Genomic DNA, 8,548 nt, shown 5'->3' with positions numbered 1-8,548 from the left:
TTTTTTTTTTTTTTTTTTGAGTTCACATTTTTATTGGGTTTTCTTTTGTTGTTGTTCTGGATTGGGGAATAGATTATACTGGGAAGGAAAGGAAGGATTTTCTGCTGACCAAAAAATATTTTTTTTTTTAAAATCTTACTGGATTACTTTGTGGAATGCCAGATTCTACAACAAAATGATTTCCATGGAGATGAGATATTTTGTATAGCTGCCTCCTTTCCCACTCTTCCACCAATAGATTTTGCAAGTCTGCAGCAAGGATACTCACTTTTAAGTCAGAAATAATGGAGTTTTATTATTTATCACCCATAGAACGCACTTGTAACTGCTGAAGATCTCAACTCCTCAAGTCATCCTACCACCCTCCCCACTCACCCTCTGCCCTTCCAGGGGAATCTAATCTCTCTTGGAAACACATAGAACATTTTTGTATCTTTTGCTTGATTTTTCTTCAAAACGAATCACAAACTATAGTACACAGGGAGGATGATGATGAGAATCCAGCAGTGGCATGTAAGAAACAACATCACGGTGAATTCATCACTGTTGGCAGGAGGGCAAAATGCCACGGGGGGATGCTAACTATGCACGTTTTTTTGGTTCCTTTTTCTCTGTCAACTGAGGCCTTTTTGTGGCTACTTCTTTACCTCTGACATTCAGCTATGATTCTGGAGTGACAAAGTGGATTCAAAGGAAATGACTTTTTAGTCAGAGTCTGAACTCTCATTTGATTTAGATTTGTGCATTTTTTTCTTTTTCTTTCTCTTTTTCTTCTCCTTTTTCCTTTTCTTATGTTTCTCTTTCTTCTTCTTTCTCTTATGCTTCTCCTTACATTCTGAGGAGCTGGAACTACTGCCATCTTCATCTGAGGTAGAATCTTCTAGTAGCTTCTTTAACTGCTGAATCCTCACGTCTTTTTCATGCCGCTTATTCTCTCTTATGATGTCATACATGGGATCTTCATGTGCAACTCTGAATTGTTCTAATTTCTGATTGCCTTTGATAAAGAATGGGCATTCTTTGTCACCCGTTCTATGTCCATACCGTTTACAGCGCCAGCATTGCATAACCTTGACTTCTTTCCCCAGGGGCATCCAAAGTCCCTTAGTTGGCGCGTGAGCCAGAAATTCTCTGGCATGTTCATTGCCTGGTACATCTGGGATACAGTCTTCTGGCTTAGTCTCATCTTCAAGGACTCGAGGTGCTGCAGCTGCTGCCACTGCTGTGTGTCCCGCCACCGCCACTTCTGTCCCGCCGCCTCCGCTTCTGCTCCTGGCGCCGCTGCTGCTCCAGCTCGGCGGCCTCCCGGGCCATCGGGGCCCGCGCAGCCTGGCCCGGGAGGCGGAGGCATGGCCAGGCCCGGGCCAGGGGGCTCCCCGCCGCTGCCGCCGCCAGGGAGGAGCTCTTTACGTTTTTCTTGATTCTTCAATTTGAATGTCAAATTTTCTATTCAACTCTGACCTTTTCATTAGGAATGCTTAGAAGCCTTCTATTTCATTCAATATCCACTTTTTTCCTTGATGGATTATACTCAATTTTGCTGGATAGATTATTCTTGGTTGTAATCTTAGCTCCATTGCCTTCTGTAATATCATATTCCAAGTCCTGCATTCATTTAAAGTAGGAGCTGATAAATCTTGCATGATCTTAACAGTGACTCTACAATATTTGAATTATTTCTTTCTAATTGTTTTGACCTAGGAGCTCTGAAATTTGTTATAATATTCCTGGGAGTTTACATTTTTGGATCTCTTTCAAGAAGTGATTGGTGGAGTTTTTATACTTCTATTTTACCCTTTCATAATGTCTAGGCTTTTTCTTTCATCATGGCTTTCAGGTAGTCCAATAATTATTCAATTATCTCTCCTAAATCTATTTTTAGGTCAGTTGTTTTTCCAGTGAGATATTTCACATTTTCTTCTATTTTTAAAATTCTTTTGACCTTGTTTTATTGTTTCATGATGTCTCATGTAGTCATTAGTTTCCACTTGCCCGATTCTAATTTTTCACAAATTATTTTCTTTATTGAGCTGTTGTACTTCTTTTCCACTGGCCAATTTTTTTTAAGAACTTCTTTTCTTCAGTGAATTTTTGTGCCATCTCTTCAATTTGGTCAGTTCTGTTTTCTAAGTTATTATTTTCTTCTTTTTTGTGTTCCTTTTACCAAACTATCAATTCTCTTTTCATAATTTTTTTGCATCACTCTCATTTCTTTTCTCAGTTTTCCTCTACCACTCTTATCTTTTTCTTCAATTCTTCCATGAATTCTTATTGGGTTTGGGTTCAAGAAGGATTTTCTTTGAGGCTTTCTTTTATACCTGTTTTCACATTGTTTTTTTCTGAATTTGTGGCTTGGTTTTCTCTGCCAAAGTAGTAGCCTTTTATGGTCAAATTCTTTTGCTGTTGTTTCTTGCTCATTTTTCCATCCTATTCTTGACTTTGAACTTTATATTAAAGTTGAGCTCTGCTCGCCTAGGAATGGGGAGACATTGTCACATACTTCAGCCTTTTCTGGGCTTTGTTTTTTCATAGCAAGTTCTGGAGGATCTGTAAATTTGGGTTTTTTTTTCTAGGTTATATGATTCTGGGAAAGGGGCATCAGTGTTCTCCTGGCCTGTGCTATGATCTTTACCCAAGAAGGTCCCTTGATCCCCTGCAGCCACAACACTAGGTTGAAAACTGCAACTAGGGCTTCTGCTCCCTTGTGACTGACCACCAGTGCTACTCTCAGCCCTGGAACAGTGTATGGGCAATATAGTTGTCATTCAGTGACAGCAGTGGATCCCCTGAAATCTAAGTCTGAGAAGTTGTCCAACTCCTTTACTGTCTCTGGGCTAAGAGCCCCTAAAGCTGCTGCTGTTGTTGTTGCCAGAATCCAAGGGTGTGTTCTCTGGACAGGCCTCCACCCTGGTGTCATAGACATCTACTGACAACTTAAGTTTTCTTAGTCCAAAAAAAAACCATCTTACTCTGATTTTTTGTTGGTTCTGTTTCTCCAAAATCTTATTTGAGGTGTTGCCTTAAGGTTGTTTTGAGGGGAATGTTGAGAGAGTTCAGCTAGGTGGCTTCTCCTAATCCCACCATCTTGGCTCTGCCCTCTTAGCATGAATTCTAAAGGACTAGCAGAGAAGTGTTTGCAGCAAAGGAAGTTCTAAAGACACCTCCTCAAGGGTTCCCTACAACTCTCTTTAGACTCTCATTACCTGACTGCCAGAAAGACTATGGTAGGTCCAGAATCACTGGGGTGGGAGATTGGGGGTGGGAAGCTTTATAATAATTTTGTTGGGGGGAAAAATCTTATTGATGACATAAAGAAGAGTCAGTAGTATTTCAGAAATATATTAATATGTTAAAAGTCCATTGCTTTATAATTAAAAAATCAAACCATTATATTTTTATGTTCTTTCCCATATATTTCTATGCTTTCTTGAGCTGATAATAATACATCTAAATTGCATTAAGGCTTACAAAGCACTTTTCTCATGCCAATTCTATGAGATTACTAAGTATTATCATATCCATTTTAAGGATGAGAAAAATGGAATCTTAGCTAGGTTGTTATTTGCCCATGGTCATACACTTGGCAGGTATTCAAGCTGGGGCTTGAATCTAGCTGCTCTTTCCATAATACTCTTATAGCAAGGAGCACCTGTTGCCAAAGGAATTATAGAGTCAAGACAACAGTAGGTATATTCAGTTATTACTGGAAATTTAAAGCTGAAATAATAATCCTTCACTGTTTCTTTTCCTTTGCTTCTAATATGACCCTCTTGAGCAAAACACTGCAGGCAGCTCTAAGTGACTCTGAAAAGGCAAATGTTAAATTTTTAATGTATTTATACCTTGAAAAAGCAAACACTATAAATCAGAGGTTGATTTGTTGTTTTATTGTTGTTGTCATATTAATAATTCAGATTAAACTTAAATGTATATTGTTTGTACTGTTGTGAGGAAGATTAGATTAGATTAGTTATTGATTAGGTATTAAGTACATAGCAGGAAGGAGCTGGAGCTGGGAATTCCAGGTTGGAATGGAGGAGCAGGAAGAAGTGACTTGTGCTCTTAGTGGGACTCCATTGGGGTTAAAACAAACTGTGGTTAGCCCTGGGAGCACTCAGAGTAAAAGGACATCCTGTATCCTGATTTTTCCCTGGGATCTTGTGTGGTGGTGGCATTTAGCAAAGAGTCAAGATCTACAGTCCCGTGCCAAGGAAGAGGAGGAGTTTGGGATCTATCTGGTGGACAGAGACTTGAGCACACCTTCTCAACTTGGTTCCTGAGACAACCTTGACTCCTGGCATCCAGAGATCATCAGTGGATTGCAGTGAGAATCCCAAAGCCACAAAACCCTTAGCTGATAAGAGTAGAATAAGTCCTCCCATTGCCCTGTGGTTTTATCCTTTAGATTTTAAGTATAGAAATCCCTTTCCCACCTTTTAGTCAAACATAATTAAAGCTGTTAAGTCCCTTTTACCTTGTCAGCCTGTTTCTAGACTCTGGCCTAAGGGAAGCTGAGTGACAGTTAAGATCAACTGCCATTCCTGTGGGAATCCAGTAAACTCTGGTCTTTCCATCCTGGTCCAGTCACTCATAAATCCCAGTGTGTGTGTTCCCACAAACTACTTAGTTTATTTATAATATCCCTGGTGACCCCATTACCTTTACTTATATTTCCCACAGTACATATATATACAGAATGCATTACACATAAATACACATATACATATATGTATAGAGAGAACAGTTCATTAAACATTTACTAGTGTATCCTTGACTTTACTTCACCTCTGCAGGAAATCTGAAAATATTCCTTCTTCCCTGGGCAGCCCTTGAATTTTTCTCCTCACGAGCTCCTGGTGATCTGAAGTCTCAGTTCTTTTCCCTCCTTCTAATTCATACTTGGAATTCCCTGAAACTCTTTCAGAAGATCAATGAGAACAAAACTTTTTAATAATAACTCTAAAATATTTTTATTTCTAATGTGGTAAATATCAATAAACAAACCCTACATAAAAACTGATTGAGATCCTCAATAATTTATAAGAGTATAAAGAGGTCCAGAGACCAAAAAGTTTGTTAACATTTCAGTGACTGAATTGATAAGGTTTTATCAGCGAATTTTCTAGAGAGCTAAAGCCTGAATCTCTTTTGTCTTAAAGGTGGGCTCTATTCTCAGGGTAGAGAAAACATCTCTTAAACTTTGCTTTTTTCCTCAGTTCTATTCTGGGTTTCTGCAAGTTTTAGTTCTTCCAAGGTGGTACCATGGACTGTGGGCTGGAAACTCTGAAATCTACCTCCCACTGCTGATTCAGTCTTCTCTAGGGAGTGCTGGTGGCTTATAGGGTTTAACACAACTGTGAGGCACCTGTTCTGGGGCTCAGAGCTTCATCTTGGGCTTGGGTTGGGGCTCCAGGCTTTACTCTGGCCTTACACTGCAGATTGCCTTGAGCTGGGTTTCCAGTCCTTACTGCAGACTTGGACAGCAGTCCTGGGTCTCCCCTTGGACATGCACCAGCTGGGTGCACTTTGGACTACTTTGTACTGGGATTTTAGGGCCTCTCCTTGGGCTTAGGGAGGGGCTCCATGCCTCATTGGATTACACTGGGACTTCACTCCCCAGGATTTACATTAGGGCTTGGAACTTCAAGAAGTGCACATGGGATGCTCTGATTTTGCTTTAGGCAGGGTCTTGGGACTTGAAGTTGGCTTGGGTCCAAGTTCAGAACCTGGAGCAGTAGGGGAGCAGCCTACCTTCCCCAAGTTATTTTCTCCAGGAAAATTGCCTCCTTTCATCCACTTGCTCATTCTGTCACACCAGTATTCATTTTAAAGTTTTATTTTGTGTTAGAGAGGATTCTCAGAGAGTTTGAGCTATCTGTACCTCTAGTCCACCAGCTTGGCTATACCTCTTGATACTTGAAAGTTTGAATCTCTAAAAATCAAAGTGATTTTCTGAATCATTCTAAAATGCATTAACACTTTCCTTCTTCCTTAAAGATTACTCTATTTTAAGATTTCTTAATGAATCACTATCATCATGTTTACAAAAATGATTGGCATAGGACATAATGAAACAATATCCTCAGAGGCTCTTAAAATGCAAAAATCTATCTGCCCCTACTTTAATTTACTTCCAAGTTATTCTGGTTTTTGACTTCTTGTTTCATTTTTTATCTTTATTCTTCTTCTCTGCTAATTGTTACTTAGGGTATTAGTTTGTTTTTTCCATGGTAGGCTGCTTCTTTCTCTCCTTAATTTGTTGTTTTTAACTTGCTATAGGCTAGGAAACAAGGACTCTAAGCATCTTAGAATTGTATGCAAAATAGGAGTAAACAAGAATTAAGTGAGGAGTAAAGAAATGGGCTCAAAGATAATTTTTTTTGCCTGTTTTTCAGGTATGTTCTTGGTGGCCAAAGTTACCAGAAGTCTGACCTAAAGTTATGTGAAGCATTATTTTAGAATGTTACAAAATTTGTTATTATTTTTGTTATGTTATGACATTTGTTATGAAATAGAAATTAAATTATGAAATTATATATAAATTACATATAAATAAAATATGAATTATGATATAGAAATTTAAAAATTTCAGAGCTGGAAGGAATATTAGAAATTACTAAGGATAAATCCTTCATTTTATAGAAGAGGCAACTGCAAATTAGTGGTAAAGCCAAGTCTAGAATGTTTGGTAGCCTGACTCCTAATTTTGTGCTGTTTCCAATAAAGCAGTATTACTCTGGAGCTCAAAAGTAGGGTTATGAGTGATTTAAATTTTATTTTTAAGAAAAAAAAACTTCGGAGTGATTTCTCTTTAGTCTTTATATTATGATTTCCTTTTAAAGTCCAATAATTTAATTTCAAGTCTTTAAAGAAAAACATATAATTTCTCATTCATCCCCTAAAGTATATGTTTTTTTAAAAAACCAAACCCAATGTTGTTCAACTATGATCCACAGAATACAACTCACACATTCATCACTAAGTGGAAAAAAGAGCTTATTCATTATGTCAAAGTATAGCAAATTATATTGCCATATTTATATATATGAATGAAATGCTCGTTCTTATTACATATAGCAGCTACAGAGGATATGTTAAAGTGTGGATGATAGCTGAATGAGAAAACATAAGGGATATGAGGAATTCAGCCCCCTCTCTATCTTAGAAATGAAGAAATTAACACATCATCATTGAATCATCCAGTTCATTTCTCTCATTTTACTCTCTCTCCTCTGCTCTCCTTCTTGACCTCTTTCCCCTAAATATTCAGCTCAAATCCAATCTTCTGCAGGAAGTCATTCCTAGTTCCAGTGCCATTCAATTCTGATGCCTCCCCTATAATATTAGCTTTATATCTATCTATCTATCTATCTATCTATCTATCTGTCTGTCTGTCTGTCTATCTGTCTATCATCATTACATATAGATATGTATATACGTAAAATGTACATATATGTATGTGTATTCATGCATAAATATGTATATATGTGCATGTGTTGCAGTTTTTCCATGATATATCCCCCATTAGAAAGTATGACCTTATTGAGAACATGTATCATATTCCTGTTGGTGGTTTCTGTGACTCTGAAGCTCCCATAAATGTGCTTCTATTTATCAACCAGCCAGTAGATGCAATTAGCTTTTCAGAAGAGGCATTTACTCAAATAGCTTAGCATGAACAATAGTTATAAAGTACATGAAAACCTGGGATACGTTCTCCTACAGAGCCTGTTCAGGGAAGAGTTTTCATGATTTAAAGTGCAATAGTAGCAAAGTAGTGCCTATATCCCTCCCACCCATAGAGTTTTGCTTAGTTTTATTTGTTTATCTTTAACTGTTACCATCTGTCAGTATCACTTCTAAGACAGAAGAGTAGTAAGGAGTAGGTAATGGGGGTTAAGTGTCTTGCTCTGGATCACACAGTTAGGAAGTGTCTGAGATTTGAACCTCGCCTCCAGACCGGGCTCTCCCTTCACTGTGCTGCCAAGCTGCTAGTGTGAAAGGTCTTTTTACCTGGAGTACTTTGATGCTGTTTCAGCAAGAGGAACAACCCTTAGCCTAGGATTGGCAGAAGTAGCTCTTCCTTGACTCCCAAAGTGCCTTGGCAATGAGGCTCATCATTTTTAAGCAGGATGTAGAAGAGATTTAGACTACTGGATGATTCCTACTAGTTCAGAATAGGCCCCTTCAGTGAAATACTCTGTCCCACTTAGGGTGGTCAGGAAGTTATATTTCCCAGATTATTGTCAAGGCTTTTCTCAAAGGGGCAACTGGGGACAAAGATTTTGAAGAGTGTCTTCTAGGGTAAGTTCATATTTCTACTGATGATTTAACATGTAATTGAGCTATTCAGATTTTAGATAAAGAATCAGATATATTCCAAGATATAGAATTCTTCCATTTCACCTTTAAAAGATTCCCTTTAATTTTTTTCTTTCTTCTTTCTTTCCTTCCATCTTTCTTTCTTTTTTCCTTCTTTCTTTCTTTCCTTCCTTCCTTCCTTCCTTCCTCCCTCCTTCCTTCCCCCATCTCTTTCTTTCTTTCCTTC

The 8,548-nt window shown here is 38.2% G+C and overlaps 1 pseudogene; it reads right to left on the bottom strand.

Annotated features, from left to right (window-relative positions):
- Nucleotides 1-456: 456 nt before the first annotated feature.
- LOC123255425 lies at nucleotides 457-1,314 on the bottom strand (annotated as a pseudogene).
- Between the last annotated feature and the right edge of the window lie 7,234 nt (nucleotides 1,315-8,548).

This window comes from Gracilinanus agilis, unplaced genomic scaffold (genome assembly GCF_016433145.1).
Source record: "Gracilinanus agilis isolate LMUSP501 unplaced genomic scaffold, AgileGrace unplaced_scaffold46219, whole genome shotgun sequence".
NCBI classification, from domain to species: domain Eukaryota; kingdom Metazoa; phylum Chordata; class Mammalia; order Didelphimorphia; family Didelphidae; genus Gracilinanus; species Gracilinanus agilis.
This window is presented reverse-complemented; position numbering and strand designations above follow the sequence as displayed.